This window comes from Heptranchias perlo, chromosome 20, assembly GCF_035084215.1.
Source record: "Heptranchias perlo isolate sHepPer1 chromosome 20, sHepPer1.hap1, whole genome shotgun sequence".
Classification (NCBI taxonomy): Eukaryota; Metazoa; Chordata; class Chondrichthyes; order Hexanchiformes; family Hexanchidae; genus Heptranchias; species Heptranchias perlo.
Window position 1 is genome coordinate 15873331 of NC_090344.1, and position 20490 is coordinate 15893820.

A 20490-nucleotide genomic window follows, 5' to 3' on the forward strand; every position below is an offset into this window, starting at 1 on the left:
GTATCAGAGAAGGTAAAGAACGCTGACAAAGTTCAAAGAGGATCATGGACTCTTTGAGGGTATCGCAGCAGGTAAGAATCAGAGCGTATCAGAGAAGATAAGGAGCTCAGGGAGAATCAAAGAGGGTAAGGGGGACTCAGGAGGTATCAGAGAGGCGAATGGATCCAGAGATGTCATCTTCTAAATATTACAATTTCTAACCTTCAACATTTTTGATAACAGCAAAAAATGAAGCCGATTGAACCGATAATCTGCCGTGTCCCATGTGGAAGGAATGAGAAGGTAGAATCGGGAGGGACTGGATATTTGGCAACGCTCAAGGTTTCATTTCACACTGCTCAGTGTTGTGTCTGTTTTTTTAACTGGATTTCATCAACTCGAGAAAAGAGGTTGCAATTTTATACTTTTATCACCCATTGTGAAAAATGGAACACAAATCGCCCAACGTGGGGCTCGAACCCACGACCCTGAGATTAAGAGTCTCATGCTCTACCGACTGAGCTAGTTGGTAAAATTCTTCCCATTCTATTATTGTAGAGCGACAGCTGTTGGCTTTGCTGCAAAGGTTCAGTTCGTTCTGCAATCTCAGGGTTTCTCCTTCTGTGCACCTGATTTTCATTCTGGAGTCAGTCTGATGCCTTTTACACGTCATCCAGCTCCACGCTGAGCTGGAAAGGAACATCGGAACAGGAGAGGGCCATTCAGCCCCTCTTCCTGCTGCGCCATTCAATTAGATCATGAGGTGATCTTCAACTCAACTCTACTTCCCCGCCTTGGATACATATCCCTTGGTACCCGAACCGAGAAAAGATCTATCAATATCAGTCTTGAAAATTTGATATGAGCCACAATCCACATCCTTATGGCCGAGAGAGTTCCAGCTTTCGGCCGTATTTTGTTTGTTAAAGTAATTCCTGATTTCTTGCCTGATTGTTCAGTCTCCAATTTCAAGATTAAAACCCCTCATTATGGATTCCGCCAACAGAGAGAGAGAGAGAAAAAGACCGCCTTAAGCTCAGATTGAACAAAGGATCTCTAGATTTTAATTCTAACGCTACCCCATCTGAGCTATTTCTGTTTTCTGTACATGCAATGTTTTATTTTTCTTTGAAAATCACATAAATGAAGATGCGATATCCCTCTCGATGAATGAAGCACTTCGGAGGAATGGGAGCGAACAAACTGTGGCTCTCATCTTTAACACAGACTGATAGATCCACATGTGTAATTAAATCGCGCTTGGGTATCAGAGAGGTTAATGGCTCCTGAGAAAGAATCGGGGAGTCTAAGGGTTTCTTCGTGTCGATCCGGTGGAGCAACGGGATCCCCGAGGCTGTAAGGGAATCAAAGGGCTTCTCAGGGGTTATAAAGGGGTATGAGGATACGATGTATCAAAGAGTTTACGGCACTCTCAGACGTTATCAGAGAGAGCAAGGGACTGCCGGATGTTATTAGGGAGAGTCAGGGTGTGTCACTGGGTAAGGGGCACTCCGAGCGTATCAGAGAATGTAAAGGGCACGGAGGAGGTCTCAAGATAACAGAGAGGGAGAGAAAAGGCTCCTGAAACCCGGGATTGAACCCTTCAGATCTTCAGTCTGACTGAGCTTTTTCGGTGCTCTGGACATCCCGGCAATTCACGTGAGGGTCTGTTAAATTTGCAATAAAACTCTTCCCACAATCGCATCCTCTAAACCTCCACCCAGGACTTTCAATGGTGCAAGTTTGATGAACTTCTGCTACTTTTTAATTTGTTCTCATTAGCAACTGTGCACATCCTTTATTTGGTCCATGACATGGCATCGAGAAGAAAATGTCGATTGCAGCTTCAGTGAAGCGGGGGACGTTTTGTACTCGTGAAATATCAAACGCGAAAGAGACGGTTTGAGGGAGGTGACACCAGGCCAGAATATTTGGAACTTCTGTGCGGTTGCACTGCGACTTTCACAGATCTGCTTGGAGCGATATTCTCTTGAATTCATCACCTACAGGGACAATTTGATTCTCAGTTCCGGTTTTCTCCTGGTGCGCTTCTGAGATAAAAGAAAACGAATCGGTGATATCAACCTGAACCTCGTCACGGACACGCGACAGACTCAAAGTTCAGCACAACTCCAATCTGTTTCAGTGGGAAATTGTTTCCAAGGGTTGGACAGTAATGCGCTGCCTGAGGCTGCATTCGCTGCTTTCCGCCGGCAGCGGGTGATTGGAGAGAGCGGAACCGGACAATGTTGCTGCTGTCACGGCCTCACTCACTCGGGGAGCTGGGGAACAGTGAAAAACTGATGGATTTGTTGCTGCGTCAAAAATGCGGCTGAGAATTGCTTTTGTTACCTGAGGGGGCGCTGAAGGATCATTTCACGATTTCTCACAAATAAACTGAAACCTGTCGGAAGGTGAATAACATTTCACTTTAATCGTGAGCCCTCCTTTTCAACCTCGTCTGCCAAGAAGTATTCCGATTTCCTTCAAGCCACTCTCGGTTTTTTAGTCATTGTTCAGATGCCAGTCATCCGACCGCAGATTAAATGCGGAAGATCAGCCGGCAATGTTTACGGTATATTTTCACGCAAATAGAACACACATTCGAAACGCGAAACAACGAACGTTACGGTGAAAGCTCTTTGTCGTCCCCGGGTGGGCTCAAGCCACCGACCTTTACAATTAACAGCCGAACGCGCGAATCAATTGCGCCACAGAGACACGACATTTAGTTGCATGAACAACCAATTCACCGAGCTAAAGTTTCAGCTTGCAGCGATCAATGGAACAGCTGTCTTGCTATGATTGTACTTTTCCAAAATAAAGGGTGCGCAGCTTGCAAGAGTGAAAATCGGTGCTGTCTTATATCTGAACATCAAACTCCCCTTGCCCCTAAATGCCTGTATGTTGGAAGACTCGGACACGCAGCAGCAGAGAGGATCGATTTTTGGAGCTGTGATTCACCATTCTCCATTCCAGTAATGTTTCGGTTTGCAGAAAATGTGATGAGTTGAAATGAGCAGGTCCAACCAGCATGTCTGTGAAACGACACGGTGTCTCCAAAGTTGTCTCTTGCACGAACAGTGAAGCGGGCGGCAGTTTTCACGATTAAACAAGGAACTATGATGTTCAGAAAAAGTGTACCTGAGAAATACTCGATTTCAGCGCGGTGACACTGGGCCAGAGTAAAGTTCAGTTGATGCCAATGTTCGAGCGGCGAGAGGGTGGATTTTGAACTCCGGTGCGGCTGCACTGCGAGTTGTCCAGATTGTCCAGATCGCCGATCGGCTGAAAACTATGGTGATATTTTCGATTAGCTGCAACGCGTTATATCAAGCGGCTTGTTGATCGAGGGGCATGATTCTTGCTTTGGGCGTTTTTCTATTGGGATATTTGCGAGGTCACGGGTTCAAATCCCTGACAAGCCGTGTCATATCACTGCTTTTTGGTGAAAAGTGGAAATTGGTAGTGTACAACTTGATATTGCTGTACACAGGAATAGAAAACGAGATTGGGTGGACAGAAGCGGTTGGAAAGGATAGCCGATCGGCTGAAGACGATGGTGAATTTTTGACCTGCTGCAGGGCTTTCTAGCAAGCGGCCATCCTTTCAGACCTCTTCTATCCATCCAATCACGTTTTCTATTCCGATGTAGAGAAATGTCGAGTTGCACACTAACTATTTCCTCCGTTCTCTTTCGCAAACATATCACTGAACCAAACTTCACAAGTCACTCAGGAAAAATAATTCAGTTCAAAATCATTAGCTTCCGAAGGACCTGCGAGGACAGACTGACCAAACCTGCGTTCAGTCGTGAAGCTTGTGGGTGTGTTGTGATCCTAAGGGACAGAGACAGGCCTGCGACACAGAGCGAAGGCAGGAACTCAGAAATGTGGCCATAAATGGGCAGACAGTCAGTCACAGTCATTGATTCTGACACACGGCCCGGTAGTTGTTCAGTCAGTCGGGGAGCGAGGCCTGCAGCCAGCAAACAAAACGCCTGGCCTGAGAATAAGGCCGAGACCCAATCAGACGGATAAACAGACAGACAGACAGACAGACAGACAGCTCAGGGTCCTGCCCACAGGTTTGAAAGCGGGGCAGTGTTTTATGGATGGGGTGTTGATTGTTAGTAAAATAATATTGATCGGAATTTAATTTGTCACATTAAAGTGCTCTTTGTTTGTTAATTTTGATCTACATCCTCGACAGTATATACAGAAACAAGTAACAATGTTTAAGGGATGTTGTTTTATTCAATATTCGTTGTGAAACTCTGTCAGCTGGTGTAAAAATAAACACAAACTACCCAACACGCGGGTAAGCCCATAAAGCTAAGATGTCTACATGGCCGGTTAGCTCAGTTGGTTAGAGCGTGGTGCTAATAACGCCAAGGTCGCGGGTTCGATCCCCGTACGGGCCATAAGGTTCCTATTGCAATATTTTGGTAACTTTTAAAAGTTTGGCAGACTTGAGAGACAAGCGAATCCACACAAAATGTCATGAGGTCAATTTTTTGGAGTAACATCCATTGATATGTTTTCTGATCTATCTTTTTGAGGTCCAAAGTGGACGGCCTCAAACTTGCTTACGTTGAAATCCATTTGCCGCAGTTTTGCCCATTCACTTAATCGAGTAATATCTCTCTGTAATCTCATTCTTCCATCCACACTGCTCATAATTCTGTCTATCTGTGTGTCATCGGCAAACTTGGATATGTGTTTCTCGATCCCGTCATCTAATATCAATGAGACCGCCTAAATTGGGGTAAATTCACATTCAGCTTCAATCTCCACATCATCTTGAGACATTTTATTTACTCCGTGTGTGTTGCGCCTTGGAAACTTCTGCACTTTGTCCTCTGGAGCTCAAATATAATTCAATTCGAATAACTGCAAAGATGTCAGAATCCAATTGGTGACTTTTCACTAAAAAGCAGTGAGATAACAGGGCTCGTCCGGGATTTGAACCCGGGACCTCTCGCATATTCTATTAGAAAAACGCCCTAAGCGAGAATCATACCCCTAGACCAACGAGCCGCTTGCTAGAAAGTCCTGCAGCCGGTCTAAAATTTCACCATAGTCTTCAGCCGATCGGCTATCCTTTGCAACCGCTTCTGTCCACCCAATCTCGTTTTCTATTCCTATATACAGCAATATCAAGTTGTACACTACCTATTTCCAGTCACCAATATTAGCCTCTCTTTACTAAATTCGTTTACAATGTACGACTTGTTTTTTCAAATAATACTTTTCAGAATTAGTTAATCTGAAGCTACATTGGCATCTGTCTCGGCATCGTCAGAGTATACAAGCTACCATAAGTATATTTTACTCACATTGCTGTTTTCTTTCACTGTGAGGGCGAAGAGACAAAAATGTGGAGACATTAGCTACGAATTTATCAGCTGGGTTGCACCTTTACTTTTCCGACCGTCTCAGTCTTTTTTTCCTTTACCTTTCCCTGCTGGTGTTGCAGGTTAGATCAGCCTTTACCGTTCCAGGAAGCCTGAGAAGTCCATCAGGGGACAACATGGAGACAAGAGACAAGGAGAGATAGAGAGATTCGTGCAAATAAAGTCGCTTATAAATGGGTGGTTCTGCAAAGTAGCAGAATTTTAGTTGCAGATTGGGCAAGATTCTTTCTTGTGTATTTGAATTTTGCAAGAGTACATTGGGCACCCAATTAAAAGCGCCGGCCACGCTCGAGTATCTCTCATGCTCTGAGAGAGACAAATGAAGTGAGTTAGATCCAGTTCATTCATTTGAGCATTGAACGAATCTTTAAACAATAATTCAGCGAGCAGAAATCAAACCTGCGAAGGAAAACTCCATTTGATCTTGAATTTAACGCTTCAACCACTCGGCGATCGCAGCGGCACATGGCAGTACTTGCATGCATGGCTGTAGATGCTACTTTACACTGCCAGTTGCTTCAAACGATGCCCGATAGACCGGCGTTGTCTTGTAGCTTTCCCAGGAGCTTCATTTGATTCGGTGGGTCAAGTTTGGGAAATTGAACGATTTGCACCGGCAGCTTGTGGTAGTATATTACCTCATTTTCATTACCGGTAATGAACCACTGCAGCCACTGCAGAATTCGGTGCCACCCACAGCCGATCGGCCATCCTTTCAGACCTCTTCTATCCATCCAATCACGTTTTCTATTCCGATGTAGAGAAATGTCGAGTTGCACACTAACTATTTCCTCCGTTCTCTTTCGCAAACATATCACTGAACCAAACTTCACAAGTCACTCAGGAAAAATAATTCAGTTCAAAATCATTCGCTTCCGAAGGACCTGCGAGGACAGACTGACCAAACCTGCGTTCAGTCGTGAAGCTTGTGGGTGTGTTGTGATCCGAAGGGACAGAGACAGGCCTGCGACACGGAGCGAAGGCAGGAACTCAGAAATGTGGCCATAAATGGGCAGACAGTCAGTCACAGTCATTGATTCTGACACACGGCCCGGTAGTTGTTCAGTCAGTCGGGGAGCGAGGCCTGCAGCCAGCAAAGAAAAAGCCTGGCCTGAGAATAAGGCAGAGACCCAATCAGACGGATAGACAGACAGACATCTGACTCAACGTCGAAACGCAGCGTGATCGAATCACGTTGCGGTGATATCATTTTCACAGTAGCTCAGGGTCCTGCCCACAGGTTTTATAGCGGGGCAGTGTTTTATGGATGGTCTGTTCATTGTGAGTAAAATATTATTGATCGGAATTTAATTTGTTACATTAAAGTGCTCTTTGTTTGTTAATTTTGATCTACATCCTCGACAGTATATACAGAAACAAGTAACAATGTTTAAGGGATGTGGTTTATTCAATATTCGTTGCAAAACCCTGTCAGCTGGTGTAAAAATAAACTCAAACTACCCAACACGCGGGTAAGCCCATAAAGCTAAACTACATACATGGCCGGTTAGCTCAGTTGGTTAGAGCGTGGTGCTAATAACGCCAAGGCTGCGGGTTCGATCCCCGTACGGGCCATAAGGTTCCTATTGCAATGCGTTGGTAACTTTTAAAAGTTTGGCAGACTTTGGAAACAAGCGAATCCACACAAAATGTCATGAGGTCAATTTTTTGGAGTAACATCCATTGATATGTTTTCTGATCTATCTTTTTGAGGTCCAAAGTGGACGGCCTCAAACTTGCTTACGTTGAAATCCATTTGCCGCAGTTTTGCCCATTCACTTAATCGAGTAATATCTCTCTGTAATCTCATTCTTCCATCCACACTGCTCATAATTCTGTCGATCTTTGTGTCATCGGCAAACTTGGATATGTGTTTCTCGATCCCGTCATCTAATATCAATGAGACCGCCTAAATTGGGGTAAATTCACATTCAGCTTCAATCTCCACATCATCTTGAGACATTTTATTTACTCCGTGTGTGTTGCGCCTTGGAAACTTCTGCACTTTGTCCTCTGGAGCTCAAATATAATTCAATTCGAACAACTGCAAAGATGTCAGAATCCAATTGGTGACTTTTCACTAAAAAGCAGTGAGATAACAGGGCTCGTCCGGGATTTGAACCCGGGACCTCTCGCATATTCTATTAGAAAAACGCCCTAAGCGAGAATCATACCCCTAGACCAACGAGCCGCTTGCTAGAAAGTCCTGCAGCCGGTCTAAAATTTCACCATAGTCTTCAGCCGATCGGCTATCCTTTGCAACCGCTTCTGTCCACCCAATCTCGTTTTCTATTCCTATATACAGCAATATCAAGTTGTACACTACCTATTTCCAGTCACCAATATTAGCCTCTCTTTACTAAATTCGTTTACAATGTACGACTTGTTTTTTCAAATAATACTTTTCAGAATTAGTTAATCTGAAGCTACATTGGCATCTGTCTCGGCATCGTCAGAGTATACAAGCTACCATAAGTATATTTTACTCACATTGCTGTTTTCTTTCACTGTGAGGGCGAAGAGACAAAAATGTGGAGACATTAGCTACGAATTTATCAGCTGGGTTGCACCTTTACTTTTCCGACCGTCTCAGTCTTTTTTTCCTTTACCTTTCCCTGCTGGTGTTGCAGGTTAGATCAGCCTTTACCGTTCCAGGAAGCCTGAGAAGTCCATCAGGGGACAACATGGAGACAAGAGACAAGGAGAGATAGAGAGATTCGTGCAAATAAAGTCGCTTATAAATGGGTGGTTCTGCAAAGTAGCAGAATTTTAGTTGCAGATTGGGCAAGATTCTTTCTTGTGTATTTGAATTTTGCAAGAGGACATTGGGCACCCAATTAAAAGCGCCGGCCACGCTCGAGTATCTCTCATGCTCTGAGAGAGACAAATGAAGTGAGTTAGATCCAGTTCATTCATTTGAGCATTGAACGGATCTTTAAACAATAATTCAGCGAGCAGAAATCAAACCTGCGAAGGAAAACTCCATTTGATCTTGAATTTAACGCTTCAACCACTCGGCGATCGCAGCGGCACATGGCAGTACTTGCATGCATGGCTGTAGATGCTACTTTACACTGCCAGTTGCTTCAAACGATGCCCGATAGACCGGCGTTGTCTTGTAGCTTTCCCAGGAGCTTCATTTGATTCGGTGGGTCAAGTTTGGGAAATTGAACGATTTGCACCGGCAGCTTGTGGTAGCATATTACCTCATTTTCATTACCGGTAATGAACCACTGCAGCCACTGCAGAATTCGGTGCCACCCACAGCCGATCGGCCATCCTTTCAGACCTCTTCTATCCATCCAATCACGTTTTCTATTCCGATGTAGAGAAATGTCGAGTTGCACACTAACTATTTCCTCCGTTCTCTTTCGCAAACATATCACTGAACCAAACTTCACAAGTCACTCAGGAAAAATAATTCAGTTCAAAATCATTCGCTTCCGAAGGACCTGCGAGGACAGACTGACCAAACCTGCGTTCAGTCGTGAAGCTTGTGGGTGTGTTGTGATCCGAAGGGACAGAGACAGGCCTGCGACACGGAGCGAAGGCAGGAACTCAGAAATGTGGCCATAAATGGGCAGACAGTCAGTCACAGTCATTGATTCTGACACACGGCCCGGTAGTTGTTCAGTCAGTCGGGGAGCGAGGCCTGCAGCCAGCAAAGAAAAAGCCTGGCCTGAGAATAAGGCAGAGACCCAATCAGACGGATAGACAGACAGACATCTGACTCAACGTCGAAACGCAGCGTGATCGAATCACGTTGCGGTGATATCATTTTCACAGTAGCTCAGGGTCCTGCCCACAGGTTTTATAGCGGGGCAGTGTTTTATGGATGGTCTGTTCATTGTGAGTAAAATATTATTGATCGGAATTTAATTTGTTACATTAAAGTGCTCTTTGTTTGTTAATTTTGATCTACATCCTCGACAGTATATACAGAAACAAGTAACAATGTTTAAGGGATGTGGTTTATTCAATATTCGTTGCAAAACCCTGTCAGCTGGTGTAAAAATAAACTCAAACTACCCAACACGCGGGTAAGCCCATAAAGCTAAACTACATACATGGCCGGTTAGCTCAGTTGGTTAGAGCGTGGTGCTAATAACGCCAAGGCCGCGGGTTCGATCCCCGTACGGGCCATAAGGTTCCTATTGCAATGCGTTGGTAACTTTTAAAAGTTTGGCAGACTTTGGAAACAAGCGAATCCACTCAAAATGTCATGAGGTCAATTTTTTGGAGTAACATCCATTGATATGTTTTCTGATCTATCTTTTTGAGGTCCAAAGTGGACGGCCTCAAACTTGCTTACGTTGAAATCCATTTGCCGCAGTTTTGCCCATTCACTTAATCGAGTAATATCTCTCTGTAATCTCATTCTTCCATCCACACTGCTCATAATTCTGTCTATCTTTGTGTCATCGGCAAACTTGGATATGTGTTTCTCGATCCCGTCATCTAATATCAATGAGACCGCCTAAATTGGGGTAAATTCACATTCAGCTTCAATCTCCACATCATCTTGAGACATTTTTTTTTGCTCCGTGTGTGTTGCGCCTTGGAAACTTCTGCACTTTGTCCTCTGGAGCTCAAATATAATTCAATTCGAATAACTGCAAAGATGTCAGAATCCAATTGGTGACTTTTCACTAAAAAGCAGTGAGATAACAGGGCTCGTCCGAGATTTGAACCCGGGACCTCTCGCATATTCTATTAGAAAAACGCCCTAAGCGAGAATCATACCCCTAGACCAACGAGCCGCTTGCTAGAAAGTCCTGCAGCCGGTCTAAAATTTCACCATAGTCTTCAGCCGATCGGCTATCCTTTGCAACCGCTTCTGTCCACCCAATCTCGTTTTCTATTCCTATATACAGCAATATCAAGTTGTACACTACCTATTTCCAGTCACCAATATTAGCCTCTCTTTACTAAATTCGTTTACAATGTACGACTTGTTTTTTCAAATAATACTTTTCAGAATTAGTTAATCTGAAGCTACATTGGCATCTGTCTCGGCATCGTCAGAGTATACAAGCTACCATAAGTATATTTTACTCACATTGCTGTTTTCTTTCACTGTGAGGGCGAAGAGACAAAAATGTGGAGACATTAGCTACGAATTTATCAGCTGGGTTGCACCTTTACTTTTCCGACCGTCTCAGTCTTTTTTTCCTTTACCTTTCCCTGCTGGTGTTGCAGGTTAGATCAGCCTTTACCGTTCCAGGAAGCCTGAGAAGTCCATCAGGGGACAACATGGAGACAAGAGACAAGGAGAGATAGAGAGATTCGTGCAAATAAAGTCGCTTATAAATGGGTGGTTCTGCAAAGTAGCAGAATTTTAGTTGCAGATTGGGCAAGATTCTTTCTTGTGTATTTGAATTTTGCAAGAGTACATTGGGCACCCAATTAAAAGCGCCGGCCACGCTCGAGTATCTCTCATGCTCTGAGAGAGACAAATGAAGTGAGTTAGATCCAGTTCATTCATTTGAGCATTGAACGGATCTTTAAACAATAATTCAGCGAGCAGAAATCAAACCTGCGAAGGAAAACTCCATTTGATCTTGAATTTAACGCTTCAACCACTCGGCGATCGCAGCGGCACATGGCAGTACTTGCATGCATGGCTGTAGATGCTACTTTACACTGCCAGTTGCTTCAAACGATGCCCGATAGACCGGCGTTGTCTTGTAGCTTTCCCAGGAGCTTCATTTGATTCGGTGGGTCAAGTTTGGGAAATTGAACGATTTGCACCGGCAGCTTGTGGTAGCATATTACCTCATTTTCATTACCGGTAATGAACCACTGCAGCCACTGCAGAATTCGGTGCCACCCACAGCCGATCGGCCATCCTTTCAGACCTCTTCTATCCATCCAATCACGTTTTCTATTCCGATGTAGAGAAATGTCGAGTTGCACACCAACTATTTCCTCCGTTCTCTTTCGCAAACATATCACTGAACCAAACTTCACAAGTCACTCAGGAAAAATAATTCAGTTCAAAATCATTCGCTTCCGAAGGACCTGCGAGGACAGACTGACCAAACCTGCGTTCAGTCGTGAAGCTTGTGGGTGTGTTGTGATCCGAAGGGACAGAGACAGGCCTGCGACACGGAGCGAAGGCAGGAACTCAGAAATGTGGCCATAAATGGGCAGACAGTCAGTCACAGTCATTGATTCTGACACACGGCCCGGTAGTTGTTCAGTCAGTCGGGGAGCGAGGCCTGCAGCCAGCAAAGAAAAAGCCTGGCCTGAGAATAAGGCAGAGACCCAATCAGACGGATAGACAGACAGACATCTGACTCAACGTCGAAACGCAGCGTGATCGAATCACGTTGCGGTGATATCATTTTCACAGTAGCTCAGGGTCCTGCCCACAGGTTTTATAGCGGGGCAGTGTTTTATGGATGGTCTGTTCATTGTGAGTAAAATATTATTGATCGGAATTTAATTTGTTACATTAAAGTGCTCTTTGTTTGTTAATTTTGATCTACATCCTCGACAGTATATACAGAAACAAGTAACAATGTTTAAGGGATGTGGTTTATTCAATATTCGTTGCAAAACCCTGTCAGCTGGTGTAAAAATAAACTCAAACTACCCAACACGCGGGTAAGCCCATAAAGCTAAACTACATACATGGCCGGTTAGCTCAGTTGGTTAGAGCGTGGTGCTAATAACGCCAAGGCCGCGGGTTCGATCCCCGTACGGGCCATAAGGTTCCTATTGCAATGCGTTGGTAACTTTTAAAAGTTTGGCAGACTTTGGAAACAAGCGAATCCACACAAAATGTCATGAGGTCAATTTTTTGGAGTAACATCCATTGATATGTTTTCTGATCTATCTTTTTGAGGTCCAAAGTGGACGGCCTCAAACTTGCTTACGTTGAAATCCATTTGCCGCAGTTTTGCCCATTCACTTAATCGAGTAATATCTCTCTGTAATCTCATTCTTCCATCCACACTGCTCATAATTCTGTCTATCTTTGTGTCATCGGCAAACTTGGATATGTGTTTCTCGATCCCGTCATCTAATATCAATGAGACCGCCTAAATTGGGGTAAATTCACATTCAGCTTCAATCTCCACATCATCTTGAGACATTTTTTTTTGCTCCGTGTGTGTTGCGCCTTGGAAACTTCTGCACTTTGTCCTCTGGAGCTCAAATATAATTCAATTCGAATAACTGCAAAGATGTCAGAATCCAATTGGTGACTTTTCACTAAAAAGCAGTGAGATAACAGGGCTCGTCCGAGATTTGAACCCGGGACCTCTCGCATATTCTATTAGAAAAACGCCCTAAGCGAGAATCATACCCCTAGACCAACGAGCCGCTTGCTAGAAAGTCCTGCAGCCGGTCTAAAATTTCACCATAGTCTTCAGCCGATCGGCTATCCTTTGCAACCGCTTCTGTCCACCCAATCTCGTTTTCTATTCCTATATACAGCAATATCAAGTTGTACACTACCTATTTCCAGTCACCAATATTAGCCTCTCTTTACTAAATTCGTTTACAATGTACGACTTGTTTTTTCAAATAATACTTTTCAGAATTAGTTAATCTGAAGCTACATTGGCATCTGTCTCGGCATCGTCAGAGTATACAAGCTACCATAAGTATATTTTACTCACATTGCTGTTTTCTTTCACTGTGAGGGCGAAGAGACAAAAATGTGGAGACATTAGCTACGAATTTATCAGCTGGGTTGCACCTTTACTTTTCCGACCGTCTCAGTCTTTTTTTCCTTTACCTTTCCCTGCTGGTGTTGCAGGTTAGATCAGCCTTTACCGTTCCAGGAAGCCTGAGAAGTCCATCAGGGGACAACATGGAGACAAGAGACAAGGAGAGATAGAGAGATTCGTGCAAATAAAGTCGCTTATAAATGGGTGGTTCTGCAAAGTAGCAGAATTTTAGTTGCAGATTGGGCAAGATTCTTTCTTGTGTATTTGAATTTTGCAAGAGTACATTGGGCACCCAATTAAAAGCGCCGGCCACGCTCGAGTATCTCTCATGCTCTGAGAGAGACAAATGAAGTGAGTTAGATCCAGTTCATTCATTTGAGCATTGAACGGATCTTTAAACAATAATTCAGCGAGCAGAAATCAAACCTGCGAAGGAAAACTCCATTTGATCTTGAATTTAACGCTTCAACCACTCGGCGATCGCAGCGGCACATGGCAGTACTTGCATGCATGGCTGTAGATGCTACTTTACACTGCCAGTTGCTTCAAACGATGCCCGATAGACCGGCGTTGTCTTGTAGCTTTCCCAGGAGCTTCATTTGATTCGGTGGGTCAAGTTTGGGAAATTGAACGATTTGCACCGGCAGCTTGTGGTAGCATATTACCTCATTTTCATTACCGGTAATGAACCACTGCAGCCACTGCAGAATTCGGTGCCACCCACAGCCGATCGGCCATCCTTTCAGACCTCTTCTATCCATCCAATCACGTTTTCTATTCCGATGTAGAGAAATGTCGAGTTGCACACTAACTATTTCCTCCGTTCTCTTTCGCAAACATATCACTGAACCAAACTTCACAAGTCACTCAGGAAAAATAATTCAGTTCAAAATCATTCGCTTCCGAAGGACCTGCGAGGACAGACTGACCAAACCTGCGTTCAGTCGTGAAGCTTGTGGGTGTGTTGTGATCCGAAGGGACAGAGACAGGCCTGCGACACGGAGCGAAGGCAGGAACTCAGAAATGTGGCCATAAATGGGCAGACAGTCAGTCACAGTCATTGATTCTGACACACGGCCCGGTAGTTGTTCAGTCAGTCGGGGAGCGAGGCCTGCAGCCAGCAAAGAAAAAGCCTGGCCTGAGAATAAGGCAGAGACCCAATCAGACGGATAGACAGACAGACATCTGACTCAACGTCGAAACGCAGCGTGATCGAATCACGTTGCGGTGATATCATTTTCACAGTAGCTCAGGGTCCTGCCCACAGGTTTTATAGCGGGGCAGTGTTTTATGGATGGTCTGTTCATTGTGAGTAAAATATTATTGATCGGAATTTAATTTGTTACATTAAAGTGCTCTTTGTTTGTTAATTTTGATCTACATCCTCGACAGTATATACAGAAACAAGTAACAATGTTTAAGGGATGTGGTTTATTCAATATTCGTTGCAAAACCCTGTCAGCTGGTGTAAAAATAAACTCAAACTACCCAACACGCGGGTAAGCCCATAAAGCTAAACTACATACATGGCCGGTTAGCTCAGTTGGTTAGAGCGTGGTGCTAATAACGCCAAGGCCGCGGGTTCGATCCCCGTACGGGCCATAAGGTTCCTATTGCAATGCGTTGGTAACTTTTAAAAGTTTGGCAGACTTTGGAAACAAGCGAATCCACACAAAATGTCATGAGGTCAATTTTTTGGAGTAACATCCATTGATATGTTTTCTGATCTATCTTTTTGAGGTCCAAAGTGGACGGCCTCAAACTTGCTTACGTTGAAATCCATTTGCCGCAGTTTTGCCCATTCACTTAATCGAGTAATATCTCTCTGTAATCTCATTCTTCCATCCACACTGCTCATAATTCTGTCGATCTTTGTGTCATCGGCAAACTTGGATATGTGTTTCTCGATCCCGTCATCTAATATCAATGAGACCGCCTAAATTGGGGTAAATTCACATTCAGCTTCAATCTCCACATCATCTTGAGACATTTTTTTTTGCTCCGTGTGTGTTGCGCCTTGGAAACTTCTGCACTTTGTCCTCTGGAGCGCAAATATAATTCAATTCGAACAACTGCAAAGATGTCAGAATCCAATTGGTGACTTTTCACTAAAAAGCAGTGAGATAACAGGGCTCGTCCGGGATTTGAACCCGGGACCTCTCGCATATTCTATTAGAAAAACGCCCTAAGCGAGAATCATACCCCTAGACCAACGAGCCGCTTGCTAGAAAGTCCTGCAGCCGGTCTAAAATTTCACCATAGTCTTCAGCCGATCGGCTATCCTTTGCAACCGCTTCTGTCCACCCAATCTCGTTTTCTATTCCTATATACAGCAATATCAAGTTGTACACTACCTATTTCCAGTCACCAATATTAGCCTCTCTTTACTAAATTCGTTTACAATGTACGACTTGTTTTTTCAAATAATACTTTTCAGAATTAGTTAATCTGAAGCTACATTGGCATCTGTCTCGGCATCGTCAGAGTATACAAGCTACCATAAGTATATTTTACTCACATTGCTGTTTTCTTTCACTGTGAGGGCGAAGAGACAAAAATGTGGAGACATTAGCTACGAATTTATCAGCTGGGTTGCACCTTTACTTTTCCGACCGTCTCAGTCTTTTTTTCCTTTACCTTTCCCTGCTGGTGTTGCAGGTTAGATCAGCCTTTACCGTTCCAGGAAGCCTGAGAAGTCCATCAGGGGACAACATGGAGACAAGAGACAAGGAGAGATAGAGAGATTCGTGCAAATAAAGTCGCTTATAAATGGGTGGTTCTGCAAAGTAGCAGAATTTTAGTTGCAGATTGGGCAAGATTCTTTCTTGTGTATTTGAATTTTGCAAGAGTACATTGGGCACCCAATTAAAAGCGCCGGCCACGCTCGAGTATCTCTCATGCTCTGAGAGAGACAAATGAAGTGAGTTAGATCCAGTTCATTCATTTGAGCATTGAACGGATCTTTAAACAATAATTCAGCGAGCAGAAATCAAACCTGCGAAGGAAAACTCCATTTGATCTTGAATTTAACGCTTCAACCACTCGGCGATCGCAGCGGCACATGGCAGTACTTGCATGCATGGCTGTAGATGCTACTTTACACTGCCAGTTGCTTCAAACGATGCCCGATAGACCGGCGTTGTCTTGTAGCTTTCCCAGGAGCTTCATTTGATTCGGTGGGTCAAGTTTGGGAAATTGAACGATTTGCACCGGCAGCTTGTGGTAGCATATTACCTCATTTTCATTACCGGTAATGAACCACTGCAGCCACTGCAGAATTCGGTGCCACCCACAGCCGATCGGCCATCCTTTCAGACCTCTTCTATCCATCCAATCACGTTTTCTATTCCGATGTAGAGAAATGTCGAGTTGCACACTAACTATTTCCTCCGTTCTCTTTCGCAAACATATCACTGAACCAAACTTCACAAGTCACTCAGGAAAAATAATTCAGTTCAAAATCATTCGCTTCCGAAGGACCTGCGAGGACAGACTGACCAAACCTGCGTTCAGTCGTGAAGCTTGTGGGTGTGTTGTGATCCGAAGGGACAGAGACAGGCCTGCGACACGGAGCGAAGGCAGGAACTCAGAAATGTGGCCATAAATGGGCAGACAGTCAGTCACAGTCATTGATTCTGACACACGGCCCGGTAGTTGTTCAGTCAGTCGGGGAGCGAGGCCTGCAGCCAGCAAAGAAAAAGCCTGGCCTGAGAATAAGGCAGAGACCCAATCAGACGGATAGACAGACAGACATCTGACTCAACGTCGAAACGCAGCGTGATCGAATCACGTTGCGGTGATATCATTTTCACAGTAGCTCAGGGTCCTGCCCACATGTTTTATAGCGGGGCAGTGTTTTATGGATGGTCTGTTCATTGTGAGTAAAATATTATTGATCGGAATTTAATTTGTTACATTAAAGTGCTCTTTGTTTGTTAATTTTGATCTACATCCTCGACAGTATATACAGAAACAAGTAACAATGTTTAAGGGATGTGGTTTATTCAATATTCGTTGCAAAACCCTGTCAGCTGGTGTAAAAATAAACTCAAACTACCCAACACGCGGGTAAGCCCATAAAGCTAAACTACATACATGGCCGGTTAGCTCAGTTGGTTAGAGCGTGGTGCTAATAACGCCAAGGCCGCGGGTTCGATCCCCGTACGGGCCATAAGGTTCCTATTGCAATGCGTTGGTAACTTTTAAAAGTTTGGCAGACTTTGGAAACAAGCGAATCCACACAAAATGTCATGAGGTCAATTTTTTGGAGTAACATCCATTGATATGTTTTCTGATCTATCTTTTTGAGGTCCAAAGTGGACGGCCTCAAACTTGCTTACGTTGAAATCCATTTGCCGCAGTTTTGCCCATTCACTTAATCGAGTAATATCTCTCTGTAATCTCATTCTTCCATCCACACTGCTCATAATTCTGTCTATCTTTGTGTCATCGGCAAACTTGGATATGTGTTTCTCGATCCCGTCATCTAATATCAATGAGACCGCCTAAATTGGGGTAAATTCACATTCAGCTTCAATCTCCACATCATCTTGAGACATTTTTTTTTGCTCCGTGTGTGTTGCGCCTTGGAAACTTCTGCACTTTGTCCTCTGGAGCGCAAATATAATTCAATTCGAACAACTGCAAAGATGTCAGAATCCAATTGGTGACTTTTCACTAAAAAGCAGTGAGATAACAGGGCTTGTCCGGGATTTGAACCCGGGACCTCTCGCATATTCTATTAGAAAAACGCCCTAAGCGAGAATCATACCCCTAGACCAACAAGCCGCTTGCTAGAAAGTCCTGCAGCCGGTCTAAAATTTCACCATAGTCTTCAGCCGATCGGCTATCCTTTGCAACCGCTTCTGTCCACCCAATCTCGTTTTCTATTCCTATATACAGCAATATCAAGTTGTACTCTACCTATTTCCAGTCACCAATATTAGCCTCTCTTTACTAAATTCGTTTACAATGTACGACTTGTTTTTTCAAATAATACTTTTCAGAATTAGTTAATCTGAAGCTACATTGGCATCTGTCTCGGCATCGTCAGAGTATACAAGCTACCATAAGTATATTTTACTCACATTGCTGTTTTCTTTCACTGTGAGGGCGAAGAGACAAAAATGTGGAGACATTAGCTACGAATTTATCAGCTGGGTTGCACCTTTACTTTTCCGACCGTCTCAGTCTTTTTTTCCTTTACCTTTCCCTGCTGGTGTTGCAGGTTAGATCAGCCTTTACCGTTCCAGGAAGCCTGAGAAGTCCATCAGGGGACAACATGGAGACAAGAGACAAGGAGAGATAGAGAGATTCGTGCAAATAAAGTCGCTTATAAATGGGTGGTTCTGCAAAGTAGCAGAATTTTAGTTGCAGATTGGGCAAGATTCTTTCTTGTGTATTTGAATTTTGCAAGAGTACATTGGGCACCCAATTAAAAGCGCCGGCCACGCTCGAGTATCTCTCATGCTCTGAGAGAGACAAATGAAGTGAGTTAGATCCAGTTCATTCATTTGAGCATTGAACGGATCTTTAAACAATAATTCAGCGAGCAGAAATCAAACCTGCGAAGGAAAACTCCATTTGATCTTGAATTTAACGCTTCAACCACTCGGCGATCGCAGCGGCACATGGCAGTACTTGCATGCATGGCTGTAGATGCTACTTTACACTGCCAGTTGCTTCAAACGATGCCCGATAGACCGGCGTTGTCTTGTAGCTTTCCCAGGAGCTTCATTTGATTCGGTGGGTCAAGTTTGGGAAATTGAACGATTTGCACCGGCAGCTTGTGGTAGCATATTACCTCATTTTCATTACCGGTAATGAACCACTGCAGCCACTGCAGAATTCGGTGCCACCCACAGCCGATCGGCCATCCTTTCAGACCTCTTCTATCCATCCAATCACGTTTTCTATTCCGATGTAGAGAAATGTCGAGTTGCACACTAACTATTTCCTCCGTTCTCTTTCGCAAACATATCACTGAACCAAACTTCACAAGTCACTCAGGAAAAATAATTCAGTTCAAAATCATTCGCTTCCGAAGGACCTGCGAGGACAGACTGACCAAACCTGCGTTCAGTCGTGAAGCTTGTGGGTGTGTTGTGATCCGAAGGGACAGAGACAGGCCTGCGACACGGAGCGAAGGCAGGAACTCAGAAATGTGGCCATAAATGGGCAGACAGTCAGTCACAGTCATTGATTCTGACACACGGCCCGGTAGTTGTTCAGTCAGTCGGGGAGCGAGGCCTGCAGCCAGCAAAGAAAAAGCCTGGCCTGAGAATAAGGCAGAGACCCAATCAGACGGATAGACAGACAGACATCTGACTCAACGTCGAAACGCAGCGTGATCGAATCACGTTGCGGTGATATCATTTTCACAGTAGCTCAGGGTCCTGCCCACATGTTTTATAGCGGGGCAGTGTTTTATGGATGGTCTGTTCATTGTGAGTAAAATATTATTGATCGGAATTTAATTTGTTACATTAAAGTGCTCTTTGTTTGTTAATTTTGATCTACATCCTCGACAGTATATACAGAAACAAGTAACAATGTTTAAGGGATGTGGTTTATTCAATATTCGTTGCAAAACCCTGTCAGCTGGTGTAAAAATAAACTCAAACTACCCAACACGCGGGTAAGCCCATAAAGCTAAACTACATACATGGCCGGTTAGCTCAGTTGGTTAGAGCGTGGTGCTAATAACGCCAAGGCCGCGGGTTCGATCCCCGTACGGGCCATAAGGTTCCTATTGCAATGCGTTGGTAACTTTTAAAAGTTTGGCAGACTTTGGAAACAAGCGAATCCACACAAAATGTCATGAGGTCAATTTTTTGGAGTAACATCCATTGATATGTTTTCTGATCTATCTTTTTGAGGTCCAAAGTGGACGGCCTCAAACTTGCTTACGTTGAAATCCATTTGCCGCAGTTTTGCCCATTCATTTAATCGAGTAATATCTCTCTGGAATCTCATTCTTCCATCCACACTGCTCATAATTCTGTCTATCTTTGTGTCATCGGCAAACTTGGATATGTGTTTCTCGATCCCGTCATCTAATATCAATGAGACCGCCTAAATTGGGGTAAATTCACATTCAGCTTCAATCTCCACATCATCTTGAGACATTTGTTTTTGCTCCGTGTGTGTTGCGCCTTGGAAACTTCTGCACTTTGTCCTCTGGAGCTCAAATAGAATTCAATTCGAACAACTGCAAAGATGTCAGAATCCAATTGGTGACTTTTCACTAAAAAGCAGTGAGATAACAGGGCTCGTCCGGGATTTGAACCCGGGACCTCTCGCATATTCTATTAGAAAAACGCCCTAAGCGAGAATCATACCCCTAGACCAACGAGCCGCTTGCTAGAAAGTCCTGCAGCCGGTCTAAAATTTCACCATAGTCTTCAGCCGATCGGC

The 20490-nt window shown here is 44.1% G+C and overlaps 15 non-coding genes across 15 annotated transcripts; 7 read left to right on the plus strand and 8 right to left on the minus strand.

Moving 5' to 3' along the window:
• Window positions 1-436: 436 nt before the first annotated feature.
• trnak-cuu (transfer RNA lysine (anticodon CUU)) lies at window positions 437-511 on the minus strand. The gene has a single exon. It is a non-coding gene; the product is annotated as a tRNA-Lys (tRNA).
• A 3817-nt stretch (window positions 512-4328) lies between these two features.
• trnai-aau (transfer RNA isoleucine (anticodon AAU)) lies at window positions 4329-4402 on the plus strand. The gene has a single exon. It is a non-coding gene; the product is annotated as a tRNA-Ile (tRNA).
• A 526-nt stretch (window positions 4403-4928) lies between these two features.
• trnap-agg (transfer RNA proline (anticodon AGG)) lies at window positions 4929-5018 on the minus strand. Its single transcript is given in 2 exon segments — window positions 4929-4964; window positions 4983-5018. It is a non-coding gene; the product is annotated as a tRNA-Pro (tRNA).
• Window positions 5019-6896: 1878 nt separating this feature from the next.
• Window positions 6897-6970, plus strand: trnai-aau (transfer RNA isoleucine (anticodon AAU)). The gene has a single exon. It is a non-coding gene; the product is annotated as a tRNA-Ile (tRNA).
• Window positions 6971-7496: 526 nt separating this feature from the next.
• Window positions 7497-7586, minus strand: trnap-agg (transfer RNA proline (anticodon AGG)). The gene is given in 2 exon segments: window positions 7497-7532; window positions 7551-7586. It is a non-coding gene; the product is annotated as a tRNA-Pro (tRNA).
• Window positions 7587-9464: 1878 nt separating this feature from the next.
• Window positions 9465-9538, plus strand: trnai-aau (transfer RNA isoleucine (anticodon AAU)). The gene has a single exon. It is a non-coding gene; the product is annotated as a tRNA-Ile (tRNA).
• A 527-nt stretch (window positions 9539-10065) lies between these two features.
• trnap-agg (transfer RNA proline (anticodon AGG)) lies at window positions 10066-10155 on the minus strand. Its single transcript is given in 2 exon segments — window positions 10066-10101; window positions 10120-10155. It is a non-coding gene; the product is annotated as a tRNA-Pro (tRNA).
• Window positions 10156-12033: 1878 nt separating this feature from the next.
• trnai-aau (transfer RNA isoleucine (anticodon AAU)) lies at window positions 12034-12107 on the plus strand. The gene has a single exon. It is a non-coding gene; the product is annotated as a tRNA-Ile (tRNA).
• A 527-nt stretch (window positions 12108-12634) lies between these two features.
• On the minus strand, window positions 12635-12724 carry trnap-agg (transfer RNA proline (anticodon AGG)). Its single transcript is given in 2 exon segments — window positions 12635-12670; window positions 12689-12724. It is a non-coding gene; the product is annotated as a tRNA-Pro (tRNA).
• Window positions 12725-14602: 1878 nt separating this feature from the next.
• trnai-aau (transfer RNA isoleucine (anticodon AAU)) lies at window positions 14603-14676 on the plus strand. The gene has a single exon. It is a non-coding gene; the product is annotated as a tRNA-Ile (tRNA).
• Window positions 14677-15203: 527 nt separating this feature from the next.
• On the minus strand, window positions 15204-15293 carry trnap-agg (transfer RNA proline (anticodon AGG)). The gene is given in 2 exon segments: window positions 15204-15239; window positions 15258-15293. It is a non-coding gene; the product is annotated as a tRNA-Pro (tRNA).
• Window positions 15294-17171: 1878 nt separating this feature from the next.
• trnai-aau (transfer RNA isoleucine (anticodon AAU)) lies at window positions 17172-17245 on the plus strand. Its single transcript has one exon. It is a non-coding gene; the product is annotated as a tRNA-Ile (tRNA).
• A 527-nt stretch (window positions 17246-17772) lies between these two features.
• Window positions 17773-17862, minus strand: trnap-agg (transfer RNA proline (anticodon AGG)). Its single transcript is given in 2 exon segments — window positions 17773-17808; window positions 17827-17862. It is a non-coding gene; the product is annotated as a tRNA-Pro (tRNA).
• A 1878-nt stretch (window positions 17863-19740) lies between these two features.
• On the plus strand, window positions 19741-19814 carry trnai-aau (transfer RNA isoleucine (anticodon AAU)). Its single transcript has one exon. It is a non-coding gene; the product is annotated as a tRNA-Ile (tRNA).
• A 527-nt stretch (window positions 19815-20341) lies between these two features.
• Window positions 20342-20431, minus strand: trnap-agg (transfer RNA proline (anticodon AGG)). Its single transcript is given in 2 exon segments — window positions 20342-20377; window positions 20396-20431. It is a non-coding gene; the product is annotated as a tRNA-Pro (tRNA).
• Between the last annotated feature and the right edge of the window lie 59 nt (window positions 20432-20490).